This window comes from Erythrolamprus reginae, chromosome 2, assembly GCF_031021105.1.
Source record: "Erythrolamprus reginae isolate rEryReg1 chromosome 2, rEryReg1.hap1, whole genome shotgun sequence".
Taxonomy (NCBI): Eukaryota; Metazoa; Chordata; class Lepidosauria; order Squamata; family Dipsadidae; genus Erythrolamprus; species Erythrolamprus reginae.
In genome coordinates, this window is record NC_091951.1 from 236,188,305 (window position 1) to 236,215,322 (window position 27,018).

Sequence of the window (27,018 nt, forward strand, 5' to 3'; positions counted from 1 at the left end):
CAAATCTAATCTAATAATAAATAAATACCACATGCTAATGTTTGTAGACTGGTTATAAAATTACTGAACAATGTGGATTTGCCCCACAATCACAAAACTAGTTTATTTAGAATTATTTTTCTTAACCAACTGTAGATATTACTTATTTTACTTGAAATATATCTATGTCTGCCCCTCTTCAAACACAATTCTGAAAAGCTCACGGCAGGAAAAAAAAAGCAAGCTATAAAAACAATATAACAATAAAGAGCAATGAAAACCTGGTGCCTAAATAGGTATGCATGGAAGGGTTTTTTCCCCCTTGAATAAAAATGCATACATGATCAAATAGATGCTCTCTCGTATAGGGCTGGTCTGGTCATGGGTGGTAAGGGTCTGGTACATATTTTGTTGGCAGCTATCTCAGAACCCAGTCGAAAACTTAGGTAAAAGTTACATAAAGTAGTAGAAGAGAAGAAGGAAAAAAGAGATTAGCACTGTGTGTATGGAAATGGTTGAGCAATCATATAAACCTCTTAGGTTCCCAGCCATAAAATGAGAAAACTATTTCTTGGAAAAGATATTTAAGAGAGAAAATGTTCTAAAATGTGGATATAGAAGCAGTAGAACAAACTTTTCCTCCCTGTACTATTATTGTTACTACTAGTAGTATTAGGGAAAAATTGGATGTGTTTATTCATTTGTTCAATTTCTATAGTTGATCAACTCAACCCAGCAACATTGAGCAGTTTACAGTTTTAAAACTGTAGAATAATTACTACAATAAAAAAATAATAAAACAGTAAAGACATCAAGAAAATGAATACAAATAACAACAGTGGCCTTTCTTAAGTCTGTTCTGCTCTATTTCCTCATATTCCCCCCTTTAAAAAGCATTAAGACTTATTCTTTCTTTAGTTTTAAAAATTTATGTACAGTATAGAAAAAAAAAACTTTCATAAAGTGTGGAGTGTCCAAGTTCTTTATGATATGCTTTGTACATACCAACATACATTCAGAAAAACTGCCTTTAAGACTGAAGCAGAGTCCCCTTGAAGAATGTCACTTCATATTTTATAGGGTTAGGACTAGCTGCATCTCAATCACATTCAGTCACCTTCTATGGAGAAGGATCTAATCATCTACCATATTTCATTCAAACTTCAGTTTACGCTGTAGTACAATGAGGCTATTGCACCTAGCTAAAACTCATTTTCTCTCAGCAACATATGCTTGAATATTAAAGTTATTGCACAGAACACTAGTAAAAATTACCAAGATCATATACTGCACGTAAAGAGTTTTTAATATTTCAGAGTGATTTAATTGGTAGTGGTGGTGGTTATGGGGGTTTGCTTTGTTTGATTTCCTCAGTGAAGTTTTGAGGCAAATCATCCATTCTGTGGTTTTAGTAAGAAACTGTATGGTTTATTTAAAAGGACCAATAATTTCACTTCTTAATTCTCTTCAGACTATTGAATGAAGGCAACTTATCCAAGTGATCACATCCTTAATGAACAAAATATTTATGGGGAATAGCTTCCATTTATGGAAGCTGTTCAAACAAGTTAAAACATTATTTATTTGTATTTTATTTATATTTTATTTATTTATTCGGTCACCCATCTCATGTCATGATTATAGGCAACTTATAGGCAACAGTAACAGAGTTACTGTTGTTGTTGATTATAGGCAACAGTAACAGAGTGGTTAGTGCCCAAAATGCACTACTTAACTCTGTTGTTACATCCCCAAACTCCCATAACTTTAATCTTAGACTGTCTACTGTTGATCTCACTCAGTGAAGAGCTACCAGATTTTTTACTACCACACTGTGGGCGTGGATTATGCAGGATGCCCTGCATTTTCTTTCAACATCTTTCAGTGCAAATTGAGTGCTCTAGGGTGGAGCTCCATTTTCGCTACCCCACTGCATTGCCCCTTGTCTGGGCAGCAGCCCACCCCTGACCTCACCCCATTACTAAGAGATCTGTAAGGAGCATGCATAAGCTCACCAGGCTGCCTACTGTCCCTGTCCTACTGTCTTTATTTATTCGTACCCATTTACTCTGTTCATAGTTACTCTATTTATTTTTATTTATTTTATATATTTTTCAAATTTATAAGCCGCCCCTCTCCTGACGGACTCAGGGCGACATACAACAGCAAAATGAATACAAAAATTGAAAAATACCCCATGTACATACAGTAAAAACAGATACAAAATTTAAAACCCAATATGAGGCAAGAATACAACCAGTGATGGGCTGCTATGGGTACGGTCAGGTATGCAGAAAAATTTTGGTCATATACATAGAACCAGTAGAAAAATATTTTTTTCCCTTCTGGGCTCTGGATATGTTTTTCCTACCGTAGTAAATGAGGTTGAATATGTATAATTTTAGAAGAGCTGTGCTTGCGTACGTGTGTGTACATATACTTTATATAGTAGATAATGTATATTTTTGTGTGCTTGTGTGTAATATGTATGTACACATATGACATATATACATAGAATTAAATAGTATAGTTTGGATGTTCAGTAATACTAAAGGAAATTGTATCTCTGTGAGGTGAGGAGAGGCCAGGCACCCTAACCCAAACCCTTGATGTGAGTGACGTCAAGTTGGCCACCTTTAAGCCAGTCACGTGATCTTTAAGCCACCCCCGTCACATGATCGTCAAGCCACTCCCACAGTCACATGGCCGGCCACACCCACAGAATAAGCCACGCCCACATTGTGGTAGTATATTGTTTTGCAGCCCTTCACTGCATACAGCCATCATTCATTCAAACTACTGGCCAAAGCAGAATGCTATTGCTCAATGGCCCCAGACCTGCCGACACAAGCATGTTTTCAAAGCTTTTCAGAAGGCCAGGAAGGCAGTGCGAATCTTGAAGGGGGGAGTTGGTTCCAGAGGACCGGAGCTGCAACAGAGAAGGCCCTTACCTTACAGTCCCACCAGTTGGCATTGCTTGGCCAACGGGACCTGGAGCAGAGCAACTCTGTGTGATCTAATTGGTGATTGGTGATATGTGAGGCAGAAGACAGAAGATGTTTATACTTATACCTATCTTGTACATGTTTGACAAGCTAAACTAAACTACATTAAACAAACAAACAAACAAAAAATTCACAGCAATCAATAAAAAAAGAGATTAAAAACTAAAAATACCCTTCTCTTAGGCACCAGGCTATACTGCCTCCTAATTCAACTTCCAACCTAGTCCAACCTAGAGACAGATCTTCACATCTTTCTTGAAGGCTAAAAGGGAAGGAAAACCTGAGATCTCATATTTATCAAGGTATATCAAAAGTTTAGGGTTGCCACCCAATTGGGTGAGAAGGCTTACCTCCAAGGTCACATTGAATAATAACATTTAAAGGAAGGGACCTGGAGTATACCCATCCTATCTCACTTAGTAGAATGGGGCAGGGAGAGGTGATTCTGCAAATAACCGGTCTCTGTGCCATGTAGGACTTTAAAGGTGATAATGAACACCTCGAATTGCACTTGGAAAGCAACTGAGAGACTCTGGAGCAGTTGCAGCTTCCATATGGTCTTTGGGCTGCCCTCCTCAAGTTGGCCATGTTGCAGCAATTAAAAAAGGACGTAACTATGACCAGACTCCGGGTTTAATTTTATTTTTAGGAGAAACAAATTTATTTTATAAAATCATGTAAAATAGGAAATAAATATAACATTTGATAGAGCATGCCATTTCATATCAATGGTAATTGGGTTTCAGACATTGTTTGGGACTAGAAATAGCCTTGTTGCTCTGAGGATGACCTGTTATTATAAGCTACACTGAGTAGTTTTTTTTAAAAAAATAATTCTTTAATTAGATTTCTATGCCAGCCTTCTCAATCGACTCAGGGCAGTGTACCTCAGTGACTGTGATCTCAATGACTGTGACATAAAGCATATTGATAACAAGCCACTTCCACTCCTACCTGGCAAAAGAAGTACAAAATATAGTGCTAGGAGATGTCTTCTTGAGTATTTGAATTTTTGCACAGCGAGACGAAGTTTAGACCTCCAGTTTAGACTGACTCAGTATCTGATTTTGTCTCAAAGTTGTAGGGGTGTGTGTCTATACCAAATCAGGGTATGATAATGGACTGTATTGAGTCCAAAATGATTGCTGGTGGCATAAATTATTTATTATTATTTAAATTATTTATTGGATTTGTATGCCGCCCCTCTCCGTAGACTCAGGGCGGCTAACAACAATGATAAAAACAGCATGTAACAATCCAATACTAAAACAACTAAAAACCCTTATTATAAAACCAAACATACACACAAACATACCATGCATAAATTGTAATGGCCTAGGGGGAAGGAATATCTCAACTCCCCCATGCCTGGCGGTATAAGTGAGTCTTGAGTAGTTTACGAAAGACAGGGAGGGTGGGGGCAGTTCTAATCTCCTGGGGGAGTTGGTTCCAGAGGGCCGGGGCCGCCACAGAGAAGGCTCTTCCCCTGGGGCCCACCAAACGACATTGTTTAGTCAACGGGACCCGGAGAAGGCCAACTCTGTGGGACCTTATCGGTCGCTGGGATTCGTGCAGTAGCAGGCGGTTCCAGAGGTAATCTAGTCCAAAGCATTTTTTTGAACTTTTGTGATCATTCATATAATCACAAAGCAATATTATTTAAGATATCAGCAAGAATGCATGGTTTCCAAGGAAGAGGTTAATGCAGGAACAGTAGTAAAACATTTTATACCGTTTGTCTACAGTAAATGCTTTTATTCTTTCGTTGTTGGGTTTCACAATAAGATCATTCCATGTCATCATCATTCTTCCTCCACCCCATCTCTTCTTCATCCTAGTCATGGTGAAAGAGGAAGATGAAAGTTTAATAAACAGATAATGCTCTGCTTCCTTCAACCCTTCTGAGATTGATGCCAAAGGATTTAGGCAGTTCATCTTTTATCTAGGCTACCTTATTTGACCTGCTTTTATGTTATAGTCCTTGATCAGCAATGGATGATGATTTAAAAGTGCTGAATTTATTTTGTGTCAAAATATTTTCAAGGGAAGGACATAAAAGGAAAGCAAGGGAAGAGTAGGAAATAATCATTTTGATAACTTCATTTAATTTCAGGTCTTGTGTTTTCTTCATTTCAAAAATTTTACATTTTGCTTATTTTCATGCCTTCCCATATAGAATAGCACTAGCAATAGAGTTTGTCCCAATTTCCACAATTTATATTAGTCTATATCTGCCGTATGGTATTAATGGAAAAAGAAAGAATATACTAAATTAAAGGAGATGATGAGAGTCTAAACAGGAGCCTTAAATCCTCATGTATTTTGTAATCTGGCATTGAGACTCAAGTGCAAAGAACATATTTTTTCAACTATTTAAGGATAGATCTATATGTTATTCCTAAGAGTGATTTTTGTTGTTATAAAATGCAATTAAATCACAGATAGTTCAGTAACAGGCAAGTTTCCAAAGAGTAGGAAGCAAAATTGGTACACAGGAAAATATGTCTGTTTGCCTATCCACTTACCTGTTTATCGGTGATTTAATAGACCGATTAAACATAGTAACTATAAATACATTTCTCTAAAAGGAATAATAGTTTTATGGGTCTCCTCAAAGCTTGGAATGGAAGTAGAGCTTGGACTATCAGTCTCTTAGTGATTAAGTGATAGGAACCTCCCCCAATTGGTCAGTGTTGTATTCCGATACTGAAGAGGTAGGAGACTGGTAGTGTGACTTCAACTTTTTATTGGTTATTGCGAACAAACATCAGCTTTTGGCAGGGGTTTAAATAGAGAGCCCTTCTGCGAAGGAGCCAGAATTTCCCTGCTCAATTTCCCATTTGGACTGGAGGGAAAACTTCCTGGCTTCTCAGTACATAACAGTAAGTTTAGCTAGTAATATGTTTAATATGCTACATGCATATTTACATATTAAGAACCTGTTCTTCATTTTTGCTTTTCTCATTCATAATACAGTGTTACTTCTACTTACGAACTTAATTCGTTCTGTGACCAGGTTCTTAAATAGAAAAGTTTGTAAGAAGAAGCAATTTTCCCCATAAGAATCAATGTAAAAGCAAATAATGTGTGCGATTGGGGAAACCACAGGGAGGGTGGAGGCCCTGTTTCCTCCTAGGAGATTCCTAGAGAGGCCCCATGGAGGCTTCTCCCCACCTTTTCCGGCCCTGTTTCCTCCCAGAAAATTCCTAGAGAGGCCCCACAGAGGCTTCTCCCCGCCTTTTCCAGCCCTGTTTCCTCCCAGGAAATTCCTAGAGAGGCTCCACAGAGGCCTTTTCCAGTTACAGTTTTGGAGGCTCGGTTTTATAAGTGAAAAATGGTTCTTGAGAAGAGGCAAAAAAATCTTGAACACCCGGTTCTTATCTAGAAAAGTTCATAAGTAGAGGTAGAGGTACCACTGTATTACAATCATGCCCTTCCTCCAATTAAAAACTTTAGATCCAGCCACTGACCTCAAGAAATCTGAGCTGGGAAATACAGAGGTGACTGGTTTTAATATAACTATAAAAAGATGTTGAAGTGACCACAAATCATATGATTATTTTTCCTCTGCTGAAAGATGGTTCAGCGTTCTCTTATTACTAAGCATTTAAAAAATGTAGGGTTTGCAATAGTTAATTGCTTAGTTCCATACAATTGACCCAACAGCTGTTTCCTTCATAATCTGTATAATCTATATGTTGATCTATACAGCTAAGTATTAAATACTTTCTCCAAGAGTTGTGCAGTGCTAGATTTACAATTCCTTTTCACTGTACGTAATAGATAAAGGAGACAATGCATTTTCCAATAATCTATTTGTCACTCCGAATAGGGTCTGTCATGTTAAAAAGAGGCTCATAAACCCACTTCAAATAGCATTCGAGTTCTGGGTAATATTTAAGTGTTGTGGTCTCCGCCTCAGAAAAGCATGGCGTTTCTGCTGCCCTTTAGCGAAAACTACTATTGAGAATCCTTTCATGTAACTGGTGGCAAAACAGCCACTCGGATAATAAAAGTGACACAGAATCGGTTGTGACACTCCTGACAGGAGCATAACTGCTCATTGGGAACAGACTGAGAGCCATTTATCGTAGCACATGTATAGCTTAATAAACCTTCTGGTTCTGGAGAGCGCCAGGATTGCAAAACCATGGATAATTGTACTCCTGGTAACTATAATGCCTTAACCAATAAAGACGAATATTTGTAGCTTGAGGTTGAAATGAGGGGTCCTTAGTGCTCCCTGAACTTGGTTGCTTTCTTGTAGACCTCTCATTATCCAACCTAGATAGCATCACTAGTTTGGGTAATCAAATGTCTGCAAGAAAACAATCAAGCTCAGAAAACATCAAGGTTCCTTCATATGTTGGCGTAGTGGTTAGAATGCAGTACTGCAGGCTATTTCTGCTGTCTGCCGGCTGCCTGCAATTTGGCAGCTCGTATTTCACCAGGTTCCAGGTTGATCCAACCTTCCATCCTTCTGAGTCGGTAAAATGAGGACCCAGATTTTTTTTGGGGGGGGGGGCGGCTTATGCTGACTCTGTAAACCACTTAGCAAGGTCTGTAAAACAATGTGAAGTGGTATATCAGTCTAAGTGCTATTGCTATAATACCCTAATCCTTGCAGATTTACGCTGGGTGGATCCAGAGGCTATGAAGATACCATGAATTCTGTTTTCACTTTTCTTCATCTTTGCTATGCATTCTGTAGTGTAACTAAGTACAGTAATACCTCGTCTTATGAACTTAATTGGTTCCCGGAGGAGGTTCGTAATGTGAAAAGTTCGTAAGACGAAACAATGTTTCCCATAGGAAACAATGTAAAGTCAATTAATGCGTGCAAGAAAAAAAACACTGCAAAAATGGTGCTCCGCTGGGCGCCGCCGCCCAGCTGTCGCCTTTTGAAACAGCCGAGGGGCTTCTTGGCGTCCTCCCAAACCTGAACGCCAAACCTGAACTTTTGCCAAACTTCCAGATTTGGCATTCGGGAGGCCGCCGAGAAGCCCCGCTGCCTGGCTGTCGCCTTTTGAAACAGCCAGGGGGCTTCTTGGCGTTCTCCCGAATGCTGAACCCGGAAGTTCGGCAAAAGTTAGGGTTCGGTGTTCGGGTTCAGGAGGACGCTGAGAAGGCCCACTGCTCGGCTGTCAGTTTTGCAAAAGAGCTGCGGAGCTGTCGGGCCGGTCGGGAGACTCAAACGGAGGTGGGGAATCCCAGTAGGGAATTCCATGGGTGGAGCTTTGACGTCATGAAGACATCCTTCCTGGCCGGCCGAAACGTGGACTCTCGGCGGCCACCCGAACCCGAACTTTTGCCGAACTTCTGGGTTCAGCGTTCGGGTGGTGGGTTTGTAAGACGGAAAAAGTTCGGAAGAAGAGGCAAAAAATTTCCGAACCCCGGGTTAGTATCTCGGAAAGTTTGTATGACGAGGGGTTTGTATCACGAGGTACCACTGTATTTTCAAGTCCTGAAGGTGACGATTGGGAAAGAGAGATGCACACTCATATGTGTATGAGACAGGGTTTGGTGCATCCCCTTTCTCTCATTTAATATCTACATGAGGCTGCTGCGGAATAAGTTCATGCATCGCCATGAAGTGAGATATCATTAGTATGCTTATGATACCCAATTATTTATTTCTGCCCCTGATGAATTTTAAGTGGTGTGGTGAATGTCCTGTCTTGGTGCTTGAAGGCCGTAAGAGTCTGATGGGGGGACAACAGGCTTCAGCTGAACTATGCTGAAGGTACTATCTGTCAGAGACAGGTTTACAAGCCTTCTGTGCCATGATACCTGCCTTATTGAACATTTTCTACTCTGGAGATGTATTTAAGATAGTTCCATTACTGAGGTGAATATATTCATCCATCCATCCATCCATCCATCCATCCATCCATCCATCCATCCATCCATCCTCTCTCTCTCTCTTTCTCTCTTCCCCACCTCCTTCCCTTTCTCTGTCTCACTTGTATATTTTGATGCTAATAACATTCAACTTTCGATATGGATTTTTATTATTTTAGTAATGCTTATTTTATATATTGTTTTTATTTGCTTATTATACGCTGTCCAGAGTAATTTCCTGTAACAGGAAATCATATTTTGTTTTTGTTAGTTGCAAAGTCTTGTCCGACCAATCGTGATCCCATGGACAATGTTCTCTACCATCTTTTAGAGTCCATTTAAGCTCACGCCTATTGATTCAGTGACTCCATCCAGCCATTCTTCTTTTGTCCTCAATCGTTCCCAAACATTAGGCTCTTCTCCGTTGAACCATTCCTTCTCATTTAGTGGCCAAAGCATTTGAGTTTCATCTTCAGGATCTTCTAAAGAGTGGCCAGGGTTCATTTTTCTGTAGGACTGATGGGTTTTATCACCTTGCAGTCCAAGGGACTCGCAGGAGTCTTCTCCAGCACCATAGTTCAAAGGCCTCAATTCTTTGGCGCTTAGCCTTTCTTATGGTCCACCTTTCAGAGCCATACTTTGCAACTGGGAAAACTATAGTCTTGGCTATAAACACATGTTGTTGTTGTTGTTGTTGTTATTATTATTATTATTATTATTATTATTATTAATTAGATTTGTATGCCACCCCTCTCCGAAGATTCGGAGCGGCTCACAACAGCAATACAAAATACAAATCCAATGATTAAAAAGCAAAACAGTTAAAAAAGCCCTTGATTAAAAACATTCATGCAACCCAAACAAACCATACATAAAACAGAGTGGCCGAGGGGAATCAATCTCCCCATGCCTGGCGGCAAAGGTGGGTTTTTAGGAGTTTGCGAAAGGCAAGGAGGGTGGCATTTTTGTTGGGAAGCCACATAAATTTGATAAATAAATAAAATAAAATAAGCAAACCATCCCTACTTTGCTCACTTCCTAAGTAGACCTTTAAAAGACCCTTAAAATCTGCTCTGACCTGCTACTTTGACAGCTTCACTTTCATTTGTTGTCTATTATAATTGAGCATCAGTTGTTCATTTGCCTCAGTTAACACAATGATTTGGGGCCATTCTATATCCATAATCTCTATATCACAAATGTGAATCACAGAGGTAACCGTACTTTTTCTCCTTCTTGCTCCCATTCTATGCTCTACGATTTCTTTTACCTTATGGTATTTTAAAAACAATAATTTAGAACAAGGAAAATCCCTCAGTTGCCATTCTGATTCAGCTTCAGATTTCTTAGTGAGTTTAAAGTCGCACCGCAATTATATTCCATCTTTCCTTTGAGAACTCCAGGTGGCACATCTGAAAGGCATCACTTTTCATTTTATCCCCCAAACAGTCCTGAAAGTCATGATTGCAGGGCAAAATGGAATTACCTTTATTTGCCTGAGACATAATATATGTACAAAGGGATAAACACCATCTTGTAGAAAAAGGTTCTTTTAAAAAAGTTGAGTCGGTATTGAGGCAGAATCTACATGAGTTTAGTCATTTTACAGTACGATTTTCATACTTTTGAATGTAAAAGAAAACTTCATTCCACCTACTGGTAAATGAAAAAGGGGTTTCAGATTTGATTTTGTTGTTGACAAAGTTGTAGAAAGCTCGATTGGATTTGGTGCGTAGAAGGTTTTCCTCTTGTATTCTGTGGAAGTTGAGACATTCTGCTTTTATTTGTTTGCATATGCTTTTATAACAGCTTTTGAAGTTTACTACTTGTCCTTTTTTGTTTTTACGCCAGAGAGATTTTTTTAAATTGTCATTTTCTTATTGAGATGGGGAGGTTATTTTTCTTGGTTGAGGCAGATGCAAATGGTACGTAAAGTCTGATGATTATTTTCATATCAAGCAAGAATGTGATGTAGAGGTCATCCATAGAGTTAGAGAATAAGGTTTGCCAGTTTAATGTTGAAAGATGGGCATCAATGAGTTTGTAGCTCGCTTTTTTGAAGTTGAATTTCGGAGTCGCGTTATTTAGGTGGATCTTAGTGTGGCTTAGGCTGAGACTGAAGTTTATCATGCTGTGGTCACTGTTGGAAAAAGGTTATTTTATTTCTAACCATATATTGTACTTTTGCTGTTGCAGAAGATGAGATCCAGACAGTTATCTAATCTAGTATTGTTAGTTACTAGTTGGTCAAGTCCCAGACTGGTGACTATGTTATATATAGTAGAGTGGATAGGTTCCGTGCTACATTCATTTAATGTCCAGTTAATGTGTGGTAGGTTGAGGTCACCAAGGAAGATGATGGGGTGTGGGCAGTGGGTAGCCCACGTTAGGAGAGCTGATAATTTGTTTCCATGTGTGATGTCATAGTCAGGAGCTCTGTAGCAGAGTAAGAAGCGAATTGTGGTATTTAGGGATAGATCACAGACAATAGTTTCAGGGAGTAATAGATCCTGCGCAACTTTGTTAAATGAATGCCACCTGACCATGTCTAATTTTACCAATTTTTATTGTGGTTGTTAAACCAATGCCACAGTCAGTAAGCAAACCTAGTGGCAGCTGCTGACCAGCAGAAGTAGCTTGCAGTACTGCACTCTAACCACCGCGCCATCTCAACTCAAGATGAGTTACATCTTGTAACACCAGGACTGACAAAAATGGATTTGTCCAAAGTGTGGATGAGGTTGATTAGGAGGGTTTGCAACTCAGTCTTGTGGGGGATGGAAATGAAAACCTGGAGTTAAAAGTATATTGTAGAAGGTTGGAGTTTTGGTGAAATGAGACCTACAAAAACACTCCAGGAAAAATCAGAAAGAACACTGACTCGTAAGCTCATTCATGGCCTTCATGGTTCATACACTACTATTTAGAGTATAGATAATGAATATGGTATGTTTAAGCTTTTAGTCAGAAAGGCAAATATGATTGCATAAGTATAACAGAGATCTGGTCATTGGAATGACTGTATGAGGATAGATGGCAAAGCTGTATTTTTAATACCATCGTAACTTTGGCCAGTTGATAAACAGGACAGTTTGTAAATGAGGTCTACTTATAATCAGCATATATCTGCACTGAATTCCCCTGACAAGATAAATTGCAAAGATGAAAAGTATTTTCAGAGGCTAGAGGGTATGATGGGAATCCTAATGGCCTGTCTTCTGATAATTGGATGAATTTTGGTTGGGCACATCATCAAACAGCCACTTTTAGAAAAAAAGTAAGCTTCTCTTTTCAGTTATTTTATGGAAGTACAACCACCATAGATTTTCAATTAGATTTGGTTATAAATAAATTTATATAGTACATTGCAATATGGTTTTTAAAAAAATATTTCTTATGGTGTTTCCAGTAATTTCACAATTTCATGCAATATTTCCTCAAACTTTTCTGCAGAAAAGAAAAGCTGATTTGCAAGAAGTGTAAAATAGAGGTATTGTATTGTATCATATCTGAGCTGCAAAAATGTAGATGGTCATTAGATGGCAGCAAGGATACACTTAAAACACAACTCTTTACTGCCATCCATTGGCCATCTTGGACTTTGAAAAAGAAGGATAGGAAAAATAATGACAATTATGAGCTTGGGTGTTGGAGAAAACATCTGAAAATGCCATTGAAAACCATGGAAAGAAACAAATGGATTGTCAAATAAATCAACCTAAAGTTCTCAGTTGAAGCACAAATGAATAGGCTCAAATTACTCTACTATGGGCAAATTATGCAAAGACCTGTTTCTGCAGCCTAGATCTAATAGCATACTACAAGGGTTTACTGTTAATATCATCCTTATTTTTAAATTCTAAAGATGTTAGCAGAAAATTAGATGAGTTCACTTCTCTTGCATCATGGATTGGTAAAATGAAAATACCAGTACAGTGGTACCTCTTCTTACGAATGCCTCTACTAACGAACATTTTGAGATACGAACCCAGTGTTTAAGATTTTTTTGCCTCTTCTTCCAAACTATGTTCACCTTACGACAGACTTCCGTTGCCAGACAAAGCGCTGGGATTTCCCTGAGCCTCCCCTCACTGGGAAACCCCATCTCCAGACTTCCAATGCCAGCCGAAGTGCCCGTTCTTGTGTTGCTGGGATTCCCCTGAGGCTCCCCTCACTGGTATTCCCTTCATTTTTGCTGGCGCTGCTTTGAATCCCAGTGAGGGGAGGCTCAGGGAAGTCCCAGCAATGCAGGAACAGGCACTTTGGCTGGCAAGCAAAGTCCGGAGGTGGGGTTTCCCAACGAGGGGAGGCTCAGGGGACTCCCAGCAATGCAAGAACGGGTGCTTCAGCTGGCAATGGAAGTCCAGAGGCGGGGATTCCCAGTGGAGCAAGGCAAAAGGAGTGACTTTTGGGATGGGATTACATGCATTATTTGCTTTTACATTGATTCCTATGGGGAAAATTGCTTCTTCTTAAGAACTTTTCTACTTATGAACCTGGTTATGGAATGAATTAAGTTCATAAGAAGAGGTACCACTGTATTTTGTACGAATAGAACAAAACCATAGGATCCTGAAATCATTCTAAAACAATAAAAAGGGATAATTAATAAAACCAATACCACATCCCCCAAAACATGGTATGTCTAATACCCCAAAGATTCTACAAATTAGAATTGTTTGAACTGCTTTCTCTAAACAAAGGAGGTGAATTGCTCCACAGAACAGGAATATCTACTTAAAAAGCCTTATCTACTTCTATTCACAAAACCACATGAAGAAGTCTCCCTCCCATGCTGAAAATAGACTGAATGGGTTTCATTCTGTAGAAGAATTTAGCATTGACCTTGAGAAGGAAGTTGAAGAGGCAAAACCATTGGTCAGTCTTGGGAAAGTAGAAAGCATGAGAAAAAGATGCAAAACAGCTCTGGCCTTTATTGTGTATTTCTTTAAAAAAGAGGGAGACAACTTTTCAAGGTTATCTTAATATATCTCCAACAATGAAATAGCATTTCTGGCATCCCTGTAATGTCTGTTCCCTGACCTGGCCTAGCAGAGTTGACACATTTAGAAGAGATGCTTTGAAAGTACTTGAGAGTCAAGTCACTTAGGCCATTCTAGGTTAAAACCAGAACTTTGAATAGTACAGTACTCAGAATTTTATGAATGATTAACATAGTACCCCAACAGAACTAGTCTCACATATCTATGGCAGCTTTCATCTCTTAACTGATTAGTGGCCAATTCTCTTCCATCTGTAGTGTAAGAAAGCCCGGTGTATTCATTTCCCCCCTCTTTGGTGCTTTTGAATGAGTCTTAATTCTAATGACTGCCTGGACAAGTCTCTGCAATCCCTTTAGCAAACAAAGGTAGTTTGCCCTTGTCTCCCTCGTAAAACTGAGAAGAATTGGCCAAAGGTCACTAGCATTCATGGTCCCCCAGTTTCGAATCCAGTGCCTTAACCACTACACACTGGGTTTCTCTGTGTATTCCTTACGGCAGTGATGGTGAACATTTTTTGGCTCAGGTGCCAAAAGGGTTTGTGCAATAGTGCACACGTGCGTGCTCATAACTGTTCTGCCGGGCTCTATGGTATGAGTCTCCCAAAAATTCAAGCTAAAAATTTCAGACACACACTTGAAAGTTCAAAAACAATGTTCTTTATCACAAAATTCAAAAGAAACAAAGCACCCTTTTTGCATTGCAAGGAGCACTCATCCCAAAACAACCTTGCAGGCAGTACAATCCCCTTAATCAGTCCTTAAGTACTTAGCTAGCAGCTGTGAAGAAACGTCACAGCCCTCCTTCTTCCCACGAAGTGAGACACACACACACTTTGCTCTGCTTTGGTTTCAAAGTCGTGAAAAATCAACAAAGAAAGTCGGGAAACAGCAAGGCACAGCCCTGAAGAAACAACAATCAGATAATCTTCCACAACGGCCAAGCCAGCATGCTGCTATTTATATCAGCAGCTCTAATTGCTGGAGCCCCACCCAAACACAGGTGGCCTCTCTTATCTCCTGTAATATTTCTTCAACATGCATCTTTTGCATGTTGATACAGAAGGGGAGGGGGAGAAACTGCACAGAGCTTGCATGAAGCATGAAGTTCTAGTCCTTGGGGAAAATATTTTTTTGGAGTTTGAAGGAGGAGAAGAAGGCAATCTTAAGAGTTTCTTAAGCATAATTCTGCGCCTGTGTGGGTCTAACACTTCCTCATCCGAATCAACCAAAGATAATGGAGATTGGCTTCCTGGGCTGTGTGCCAAGCCCCCCTCTTCCAAGTCACCCCCACCTTCTTCTTCGTCCGAGGAAACTGCACTACCTGACTCTGTCGGCAATAAAACAGGCCTATGACATGTTGATGTTTCCCCTGCATCCACCTCCACATTCCTTGGGGCAGGAGCTGGGCCAGAGCCAACCACAACAATACCCATAATGCAATGCCCTCCCCCTGCACATGCACACAAACCCCCCTCCCCCTGTGCATTCGCACAGGCCTCATTGAAGCCTCCGGACTTCCAGTAGGCCTGTTGTGCTGTTTTTCATTGTCCCCAAGGTTAAGGAAGCTTTCCTAAAACCTGGGGAGAGTGAAAATGGCCGAAAAGAAGGCTGAAAATCAGATGATGAGCACATACATGCACCCTAGAGCTGACATAGGGCTATGCCTCACATGCCCTCAGATATGGCACCACGTGCCACCTGTGGCACCCATGCCATAGGTTTGCCAACACTGCCTTAAGGCATAGCATACTTTGGCCTGAGGCTCTTCGCTTCAGTCTTCCTACTGTACATATCTGAAAAAACGATGCTGGTGTTTTAATAAAATTGAATAATGAAAGCCATTCAACTTTAATGTGACTCTGAAAACTGTGGCATCTTTTGCAAGTTGATACAGAAGGGCAGGGGGAGAAACTGCAGAGAGTTTGCATGAAGCCAAAAGTTCTAGTCCTTAGGAATTTTTTTTTTTAGTTTGAAAGAGGAGAAGAAGACAATCTTAAGAGTTTTTGGCAACCTTGGCCCTATGTCACAAAGTAAATCTCCCTTGCATTCCTTGGGCTAGACATAAAGGAACTATAAAAAGAAATGGTCTAGCTAATAAAGAAATTAGCACAGAATGATAGTTTCTGAAAGAAAGTCGTAGCACAGTGTAAAGGTTAAAGATTTCATTGTTTCTTTGAAATAAAATTTCTGGCTAGAATGGTCTATACATAAAAAAAATTAGCCATACAGACGCTGACTCATTGGATCAATATTTAACAGTGAACCTTAAGATCAGGAGAACAATAAAAATTCCCCGTGATGACAGCAATGGGAGAGATTTTTAAAAAATCTACACTGTAAAGTAATAATAGGTGAATTCAATTGCCCCCAAAATAACTATGTTCTGCTGTGACTTTAATCTGTTAAGAAAGGCAATTTATTGACAACAGAACTAATTACTTTCTGGGGCACACTAAATGAAAGGGCACCTGTGACTAAGTCCTAAGTAACACACAAGGACTGGTTCAAAATTGAGCCACTAAATAGTGACCTATCTTATAATTAAAGTTCAACATGTCCATTGGAAGGATTATGCCATAAAGTAGCAGACTGACATTCTACCTTTTAATGAGTTTTAAATGAAGAAATCTAGTTAGACAGAGAGAGAAGACACAATATTAAATAAACTATAAAATGAAAAAGAAAGTTAAGATATACTAGAGATTTGGAAAGTTTAGTAAAAACATAAAAGTTTTAATATATTACAACAGTCATTTTGCTTGGCTAAAAGAGAACATCAGGTGAGATATATTATAGACAGTGAGACAAGAGGCTGTAAATATTTGGCAAATCCATTTCTTTAATCTCATGTTTCATTTCAAAAGCCATCTAAATAATACATAATCTCATGAATTTCAGTAAACTTCAAAATTATCTTACTTTAGATTTAGAAGTCTTGAAAATTAATTCAAAGGACAAATGATATAGTGGAAATGTAGGCATAGGCACCCTTTGCGTTTGAGTTGTTTCTTTCATGGGGCCATACCAGCTTGACTTTAAACTGATTTATTAGGACTGAAATATTTTGAGAACGATTGGCAAGGTGTACACCCAAGATAGACTAATAGCCTTGCCACTGGAAAATTCCATTGGTGCTGTTGTTCCACCTTTCTGTTCCAGGGACAGCCATTGCTAATCCTTTCTTTCCTGTGAGAGAGTGGATTTTCCTAGCTATATACGCTGTTGCATGAAGCAACCCAAATGACCTATAATACTGATTTATTATTATATGTTGTCCAGTTGTCCATAACCAGATTTTTTCCATGTTGATCTTTCTACACCTGTTCTTTCTCATCTCCCATTGATGCACTCATGGCCACTGTAGCTGAGTCCTTCCACTTTATTTCTGGTTGTCATCTTCTTCTCTGTCCTTCCACTATTCCCAGAATTAGAACCTTTTCCATAGAGCTCGGTCTTCATGTGATGTGTCTGAAGTAGGATAATACGAGCTAGTCATTTGTATCTCAAGTGAGAACTCCAAGTGGAATTGTTTCATGATCCATTGGTTTGTTTTCTTGGTTGTCTCAGGAGTCTTATTTAACATCAATGTTCAAATATATCAACATTTTTCCTATTCTGCTTCTTCAAAGTCCAGCTCTCACTTTCATAGAGTATCTCAGAGAATACCATGGCTTGCATGATTTTTATAGGTATAAATACATCACAGCATTTGAATATCTTTTCCAAGGCCTTCATGCTTGTTCTAACAAGTGCTAATTTGTGGCATACTTTTTAACTGTTTGTTCCTTTACTTTTTACAGTTGATCCTAAAAGACAGAAGCTATCCACTGATATTTTCATTATCAGCACGAAGGCTGTTTGTTCTACTTGTTAGTTTCATAACCTATAAAATAGCAAATATTATAACTATCATGACATTATAGAAGTCATGGTGACCATAGCTCTGAAAAGTATTTGCGACAATGGGAAGCAATATATACTGCTCAAAAAAATAAAGGGAATACTCAAATGTGTTCATTGAGAATATTTCTAGATCTGAATGAAATAAATATTCTCATTGAATACTTTGTTCTGTACAAAGTTGAATGTGCACAACAGCATGTGAAATTGATTGTCAATCAGTGTTGCTTCCTAAGTGGACAGTTTGATTTTACAGAAGTTTGATTTACTTGGAGTTATATTGTGTTGTTTAAGTGTTCCCTTTATTTTGGGGGGCATTGTAGATGGGATAGTCCTGCCTCTGGAAATAACTATGAGATTGGCAGGTTAGCTTCAAACAAATTGATGGGTGCTGAATATATAACTTTATAATACCTAATAACAGATATATTTGGTAGTGGAGCTGAAAAATGCAGGCCGATATCATTTTACTTTTTAAAATGTTAAATATTAATGTATTATTAAAACATTTAAATGAGAGGTTAAAAGATAACACAAACTAATAGTATGAAAAAATGTTGAGGTCAACTAAAGGGTAATTGGGGGATTGATAAAGGCAATGTCTATTTTGTCATCCAGGAAGTTGCCAGCTAATACTGGTGTTGTGATTCAGCCTGAGGCTCCTCAGGGACCGGCTGGAGCTCTGCCAGATCCATGCCCAGAGGAGGAGGACAGTGACCAGGAGGGGGAGGACCAGGCAGACGGGGGAGAGGAACGTCAGGAAGAGGAGGAGGGAGAGCAACCTGAGACCCCCGGGGGGGCTCTCCCCAGCTAGTAGCCTGGATTCATTGGATGAAGACGCACAGGCTATAATAGACATGAGGCAGAGACATGCAGCTCAAAGAAGGGGCCAATTAGAAAGATATTTCCATCACCGAATTGGCAACAGCTGGGTTTGGGTGTGGTTCTCCTCAGCAGGGTTGAAAAGGCAGGCCCGCCCTTACAGTCTTGTGGAGAGTTATCAACTGGGAGTCCTGTGACCTTGCTTCGATTCTTGGCGTCTCTGATCTTGGCTTGTGGCCTAGAAGGCTGAAAGACTTGGGGGAGGCATGGGTTTTATTATCTCCAGTGTTGTTTTTGCCAGAAAGAATCCTGTTTTATTGCCTGGCCTTCGTGAAACCTCTGTGAAGCTTCATCGTGTTCCTGTCTGTAAGAACAGTTTTTGTTACCTGTGTTTGCTTTCCAGTATATAAACTGCCTTTGCTTTTTACCAGTGTGTCTGAATACTCTTTTTGGTTGGTGTTGGCGTCTGGGGGGACCCAGACAGAACAATTGGTGACAAGGCAACTGGGAAATATGGATAGACCTGAGTGCCAGTTCAATCATACACCTCTGAATCCTAGAAAATAAGACATGCTAGACTCTAATAAAGATATTTCCCAACCCCAGTTTTGATGGACCTGCATGGCTAAATATATTGCCATGAAGAAATGGAAATTCTGCAAATAGATACTTGGGATTCCCATGAAGGCTGCAATTAGCTTATAAGCATTGTGATGTATAGGCATAACTGTCAAAATGTTTTAGCAGATACATTTCTGTGAACAATGCATGTTCTAAGATTCTTTGGGCATAGAAATATAATAATCACTGAGGCAAATCCAATCAGCAAGCCCTTCAAAAGTGGGTTCTTGGGATAAATTAAAGAGCAAATCATTGCCTCCCTGCAATTTTCTAAAGTAAAATTAAAGGGATCACCTTTCTAATTAAAGCACTCCCAAGAGGTTAGGGCTATTAGGCCTATTATATCTGGGTTGCAAAAATTCAGACCACCCTTAGGTGGCAGCAAAGATATGCAGAAAGTGTCTTTGTGCTTCTATCTAGTGGCTCTCCTCATTTTTGCAGCCCAGATCTAATATTTGACCTACAAATATGCATGTAGAGACAAAGAATGCTCTCTATTTCCATGATACAGAATGTGTTGTTTTAATTCAGCTTTCTTTATTAGATGATTAGATGATTTTAGCAACAAAGGAGTTAGCAATCTATGTCTCTTTTTCAAAGAAGAGCATTATAGAAGTCAGTGAGTATAGTTTGTACTTAAAAACCTATATACGGTAGTTATAATGCAGTGATTCCTAGTCTGGTATACTTGGCTGGTATGAGGAGTATGGCCAATTATAAGGTACCTGTTCTGCCATTCTATTCTCCACCATCTTATCTAACAATCCCAAACTTTATTTTTATTTTTGGTGAGGATTAGATTAGATTAGATTTATTGGATTTATATGCCGCCCCTCTCCGCAGACTTGGGGTGGCTCACAACAATGGTGAAGAAAAATACATAGTAACAAATCTAATATATAAAATCTAGGTTACAGTTTTAGATTAAAAAGTCCAAAAAAAGAAACCCCAATATATAAAAAACAACACACAATGGAATCATACACAAAAACTACATGGGCAAGGGGGAGATATTTCAATTCCTCCATGCCTGACGGCAGAGGTGGGTTTTAAGAAATTTACGAAAAGCAAGGAGGGTGGGGGCAATCCTGATCTCTGGGGGGAGCTGGTTCCAGAAGGTCAGAGCCACCACAGAGAAGGCTCTTCCCCTGGGTCCCGCCAGACGACATTGTTTAGTCGACGGGACCCGGAGAAGGCCACCTCTGTGGGACCTAACCGATTGCTGGGATTCGTGCAGCAGAAGGCGGTCTTGCAGATATCCTGGTCCGATGCCATGAAGGGCATGAGAGGAACACGAAGGCATATTTCTAAATAAAGCATGGGACCAGAGCCACCTTTTCTTTTCTAAAGATGAAACTGGGATCCAGATGTGGCATAGGGAATTGGTTTGAATTATAATTATTCTTTGAGGTAGCGTTTTTGTTTGCGGCATGTTACCTTCCTCTTTATTTATTTGTAAATATGTATATGTTAAAAAAAGATAGTGGACTACGTGAGGCATCAGAAAGCACATTTGCACCAACATACAGTATTTGAGGCTTCAAGTTACAGCAAAGCATTTTGTGAAGGTGTAAATAATACGAAGGCATAATAGTAATAACAAGTGATGGCAGGAATTCTTTGCACTCATGGTCTTGTTTAATGCCCAAGGGAATTCCCCAAGAGAGAGTCACTAAATGGAGTGCTTAATATTCATAGAAAGTTAAGCAGTTAAGTCTAAACATGCTCAGAAAAAAGCATCATGGTTCTTCATGAAATAATCGCAGTTGTATGATCTGTCCAAAATACTGAAGGAATGTTTTGCATTTTGCAACCCACTATAATAGATCACCTGTGAAAAAACAAATACAGTGTTCCCTCAATTTTCGCAGGTTCGAACTTCGCGAAACGTCTATACCATGGTTTTTCAAAAATATTAATTAAAAAATACTTTGCGGTTTCCCCCCCTATACCACGGTTTTTCCCACCCGATGACGTCATATGTCATTGCCAAACTTTCGTCTGCCTTTAAAAAACATTTTTTTAATAAACTTTAATAAATAAACATGGTGAGTAATAATCTAAATGGTTACTAAGGGAATGGGAAATTGTAATTTAGGGGTTTAAAGTGTTAAGGGAAGGTCTTGGGATACTGTTCATAGCCAAAAATAGTGTATTTACTTCCGCATCTCTACTTCACGGAAATTCGACTTTTGCGGGCGGTCTCGGAATGCATCCCCCACGAAAATTGAGGGAACACTGTATTACAATGGGACAATGAAGATATACTCAAATTTCCCTTAAACTGGACTTCTGCCTCACCAACACCTTATCTCCTTTCTCCTTATAACTTTTTACATTTGAATTTGATTACTCTGCACATCTGATGAAGTGAGCTTGGAAAACCGTGGCTAAGTCTGAAGATCTGCTACCAGATTCTTTCTGATTTTTGGATATCACAGATTCTCTCCCCCTACAAGGTTTATTTATTTATTTATTATTTATTATTTGGATTTGTATGCCGCCCCTCTCCGAAGACTCCGAAGGTTCTCTGGTGCTTTCACGAGAAATTGGGTATCTCCTTCTTAATAAATCTGCTTTCGCTTGGTTTGTATCTTTGTCTGCAAAGGTAACTCTGGCATTAGAATTCTAGCTAGCAATGTCCTTTTAAAGACTCAGTCATCTGGTTCACCATTTTCCTTCCCAAGAACCAGTCAGCACTATATGCCTGCTGAGCTTAGCTGTTTTGGTGCTCTCCCATCTAGCTTCCACTACTTTTTATTGCTAACCTTGCAGGTCTGCCAGTACTTGTCTTTTATTTATGGATGAACCTGTTTGGGCTAAATTGGAATTTACCTCCATTTAGTAAATGAGCCTACTACCAATATTGTAAGATCACAGAGTTTACTTGCTACTGCTGTGAAAGAGCTCCAACCAAATTTTCCAACCTTGATATCTGCAGGGGATTTGAAAGGATTGTGTTCTGCACTTCTGGAGCCTGTGAAATCTTCAGATAGTGCCCATCCTGTATGCAATTGGAAGGAACAGCATAGATACTTAGTAAGCCCAAGGTATACAGGATCCGAAACTCTTCTTTATAGAGCTAGAGAGGATGTTTTTGATTTCTTTCGCTTATGCTTTCATCCCCATTCTTTCTGTTTGTTCTGTCGGGCTCTCTGGTAGACCCCTCCCGAAAATTCACAGGTACAAATTTCACACACACACACGTTTGAAAATTCAAAACAATGTTCTTTATAATGAAAATTCACTTAACCCTGCTGTTCTGTTTAAGAAAAGTAACAAATCTTATGTTCCCGGGTCACCCTGACCCGGACCGAAAACTCTTCATTTGCAGTGCTTATGTTTGGTCTTTTTGAAAGCTTTTTTCACTTGGAAAGTAGTCTGAACATTTCTGCACACAATGATATGAAAATTGAAATGAAAAAAGTAAATCTTATTGGTTTATTTTGCGGATATAATGCACGCCCCCCCTGTTTTTGTGAAATTTTTTTCAATTTATGGATAGTTTTGCTTGCAAAATGCATTCTATTTTACTAAAGTTGGTATGGGATTGGTAGCTTGAACATTTCTGAACATAATGATATGAAAATTGAACTGGAAAAATTGATGCATATTGGTTTATTTTGTTGATGAAATGCACGCCCCCCCCGTTTTTTTTAAATAGTCTTCACTTTATGGATAGTTTTGCTAGCAAAATACATTCTATTTTACTAAAGTTGGTGTGGGATTGGTAGCTTGAACATTTCTGAACATAATGATATGAAAATTGAACTGGAAAAATTGATGCATATTGGTTTATTTTGCACATAAAGTATGCCTCAATTATTTCAATTTATATAAAAATTATGCTGTTAATTTCAAACTTACATACTTTTTTTTAGTAAAATGGATTTGTTTCATAAAATTAGTTCTCTGGCTACAATGTGGTTGATTTTCAAAAGGATATTCCAAATATTTCTAGACAAATATGTATAAACAGTGACAATAATGGCACACAGCAAGGCCGAGGGGGGGTGGCCCTTTTGTGGCAAAAATAAACCAATAAGAACCATTTTTTTCAGTTCATTTATATTTTTCTTATATTCAGAAATGTTCAATTTAGTATATCAAACCTTTTGGGGGAAAATTCCTTAGGGATTTGTAGCCTTAAAAAATAGAAATTGACACGAAATTAAAAAAGGATGGGGGGAGGGGCTTTTTGATCAAAATAAAAATATAAGTCTCAATTTTTCCAGTTCAATTTTCATATCATTATGTTCATAAATGTTCAAACTAGTTTTCCAGTTGAAAAAGTTTTCAAAAAGATCAAATTCAAGTACCTAAAAAAAATATTTTTGGTCCGGTCACATACGAACAGAAACAGATTCAAAGTTATGATTTTTTTTTGCCCAGAAAACAATTAGCCACCACCCCAAAAATATTTTTTGATGATCAGCATTGTTAAATTGAGTAAGTGAATGCCTAAGATTTTAAAGAATATTTCGGATTTGGAGCATAAAAAAATAAAAAGTGAAAATGGTTGCAAGCAGCCAAGGGGGGGGGGGAGGCCTTATTTCTGATGTTAAAAAACCAATAAGAATCATTTTTTTCAGTTCCTTTATATTTTTCTTATATTCAGAAATGTTCAAGCTACCAATCCCACACCAACTTTAGTAAAATAGAATGCATTTTGCAAGCAAAACTATCCATAAATTGAAAATTTTTTCACAAAAACGGGGGGGGGGCGTGCATTATATCCGCAAAATAAACCAATAAGATTTACTTTTTTCATTTCAATTTTCATATCATTGTGTGCAGAAATGTTCAGACTACTTTCCAAGTGAAAAAAGCTTTCAAAAAGACCAAACATAAGCACTGCAAATGAAGAGTTTTCGGTCCGGGTCAGGGTGACCCAGGAACATAAGATTTGTAACTTTTTTTGCCCAGCAAAAACTAAGCCCCCCACCCCCCAAAAAAAATTCTCATAGAGAGAACCCCTGAAATGATGAAACTACATGAAATTTCAAGTTTCAGATATGCAGGGAAAATTTTTTACAGGGACTCAAACTTGACTTCGGGTCACATACGACCCGAACAGAACTTAAACGAAGCCCTCTTTTGGTATAGCCAAGAGCACTAGTCTCCAAACAAACTGGTAATTTGTACAAGTCCCTTATCAGCTCTGTGATACTTAGCTTGCAGCTGTGAGGCAATTCACAGTCCTTCTTCTTTCACAAAGTGAAACACACTTTGCCCTGGTTTAGCTTCAAAGCGGGGAAAAATCAGCACACAAAAGGTCAAAGTCAGTAAAGCAGTCACGAAACACAACGATCAGATAATCCTCCACAATGGCCAAACCCACAGGCTGCTATTTATAGTAGCCTCACTAATTACCACAGCCCCACCCAACCACAGGTGGCCTCATTTTCTTTGATAATAATCTCTCAGTTGTTGTTGCCTATGCATCGCTCTCCGCTTGCGTGGCTGTATCATTAACTCTTGTTCTGAATCCAAGGAGGAGCTAGATAATTGATCTCCTTCTGAGCTGTCTGCCACACTCTCCTCCTCCTCCCTGTCACTCATGTCTTCTTGGTCAGAGGAGCCTTCATCAGCAGATTCCACCGGGGGCAAAACAGGCCTGCAGCATGTGGATGTCTCCCTCACATCCACAGTCCCTGGGGCAGGAGCTGGGCTAGAGCTAACCACAACACTCTTAAGTGTGGAAGTGGAAGAATGGTACAGGTAGTCCTGTACTTACAACAGTACATTTAATGACTGCTCAGAGTTACAGTGGCACCGAAAAGAGTAACCTATGACCATTTCCTACCCTTATGACCATTGCAGCATCCCCATTCTCATGTGATCAAAATTCAGATGCTTGCCAACTGGCAGTATCCTGGGCCATGTGATAATCTTTTGCGGCTTTCTGACAAGCAAAGTCCATGGCCAAGCCGGATTCAGTTCACAAACATATTGTTTAACGAACTGCAGTAATTCATTTACTGTGCCAAGAAAGGTTGTAAGCGGCCGATAAGCTCCCACAGAGTTGGCCTTCTCCGGGTCCCGTCGACCAAACAATGTCGTTTGGCGGGCCCCAGGGGAAGAGCCTTCTCTGTGGTGGCACCGGCCCTCTGGAATCAACTCCCCCCGGAGATTAGAATGGCCCCCACCCTCCTTGTCTTTCGCAAGTTACTCAAGACCCACCTATATCGCCAGGCATGGGGGAATTAAGACATCTCCCCCAGTCTTTCTTATATTTTATGTTTGGTATGTATGTGTTGTATGGTTTTTAAATTGTTGGGGGTTTTTAATGTAATTTTATTATTAGATTTGTTCCATTGTTATACTCTTTTTATTGTTGTTGTGAACCGCCCCGAGTCTTCGGAGAGGGGCGGCATACAAATCTAATAAATTGAATTGAATTGAATTAAAATGAGAGGGGAAATTCAATTAACAATTGTCTCAGCAACAGAAATTTTGGGGTCAATTATGATACCCCTCAAAGGGGTATCTGTATTCGGCTTCTAACATCTTCCCATAGCATTTTGCATATTGGATATTTTTCATCAAATTTGGACAGGAGAGCCGAAAGCTGTTCTCACTCAAGAAGCTTAGAAATGGAGAAGGGAGTAGAGAAAGGCTCCCCACAGTGAGTTTTAGTGGTACAATGTAGAATCAGGGAGAGGATCTTGTTCCCTGGGGAAGGAGCTTTGCAAGGACAAATGGCTGGTACTCCACAAAGCTAGCCAAAATTTGTTGACAGAGTCGGCTTAGTAGGAGTTTGCAGTGTTTCTTTCTACCACAATACAAACTTGCTTCCTGGAGGGATTCTTTTCTTTTGACCTTTATAATTATTCCTGTTCAATCTTTCTTCATGTTATTTTTCCTTCCCCTCCTCTCCAGAGTATTAGGGAAGTGAGTGAAATTGATGACTAGAACGTCTCCAGTCTTTATGATGATGAATGACTTTCACTGCCAAAGCTTTTATTGTCTGTGATTTGGGAAGAAGGGGGAACTGATTTATCATGGCTCACTGTCATGGCGTTTAATACAGTTATAAATCCTGACGTCACCCACTCTCCACAGAATGAACTACAGTGGCCAACCACCCCTCCCTTCACCCCTGTCTTCATTAAACTTTTATAGATTCTCCCTTTTTCAAAGCTCTTTGCTTGACTGTCACTATTATACTCATCAGAGGGTAGCATTCAGAGTTTAATTTAAAAGCATGGGAGTCCCCAACAGCCAAAATTTCCACCAGATGCTCAAGAAGGAGAGGCAGAGAATAGGATGGAGAGGTGGGGAAGGGATCACCTCAAATATATGATTGTCCAAGATGAGCATGGGATTCCTTCAATGAAAGAGGACGCTATAGAACAAGGTGGGCAGCCTTTGTCATGGAATAGATTCCTAAATATTAAAAATTAATAAGTATTCCTTGAAGTTCAAGGTTGACTTTTGATGACTTTCATTTCCTTTCTTTCTCTTCCCTGCTTCCCGGAATAATTTATAACCGTAGAATTTCCTGTTAGTATAATATAGGCTATGTTTAATTTAAAAAAAAAAACACCAGCCAAACTTTCAGATACTGTGCCTTAGTATGAAAGTAACCTTGGATAGCTCTTTAAAAGCATTTCTCTATTTTGATTACTTTTTTTCATGAAACTTTTCTCAGGATTTTTGGCAGGGTCCTTTTTTGTTGTCCTTTTGGTGTTTAGAAATCTGAATCCAACTGACAAACATTTATGTATTTATTATATCTTCCTACTGTATATTCCAATTTACAATTCCCAGGACAGTTTAATATGCATTGTAATAATATAAAATTAAAAGGACAGTAACTGGGTTTGCCTTTCCCAGACCTTGGAA

At 39.2% G+C, this 27,018-nt stretch overlaps 1 protein-coding gene across 2 annotated transcripts in view; it reads left to right on the plus strand.

Moving 5' to 3' along the window:
• Positions 1-27,018, plus strand: part of PAX5 (paired box 5) — a 308,938-nt gene that overhangs the window by 170,332 nt on the left and 111,588 nt on the right. The gene's annotated exons all lie outside the window — the stretch shown is intronic.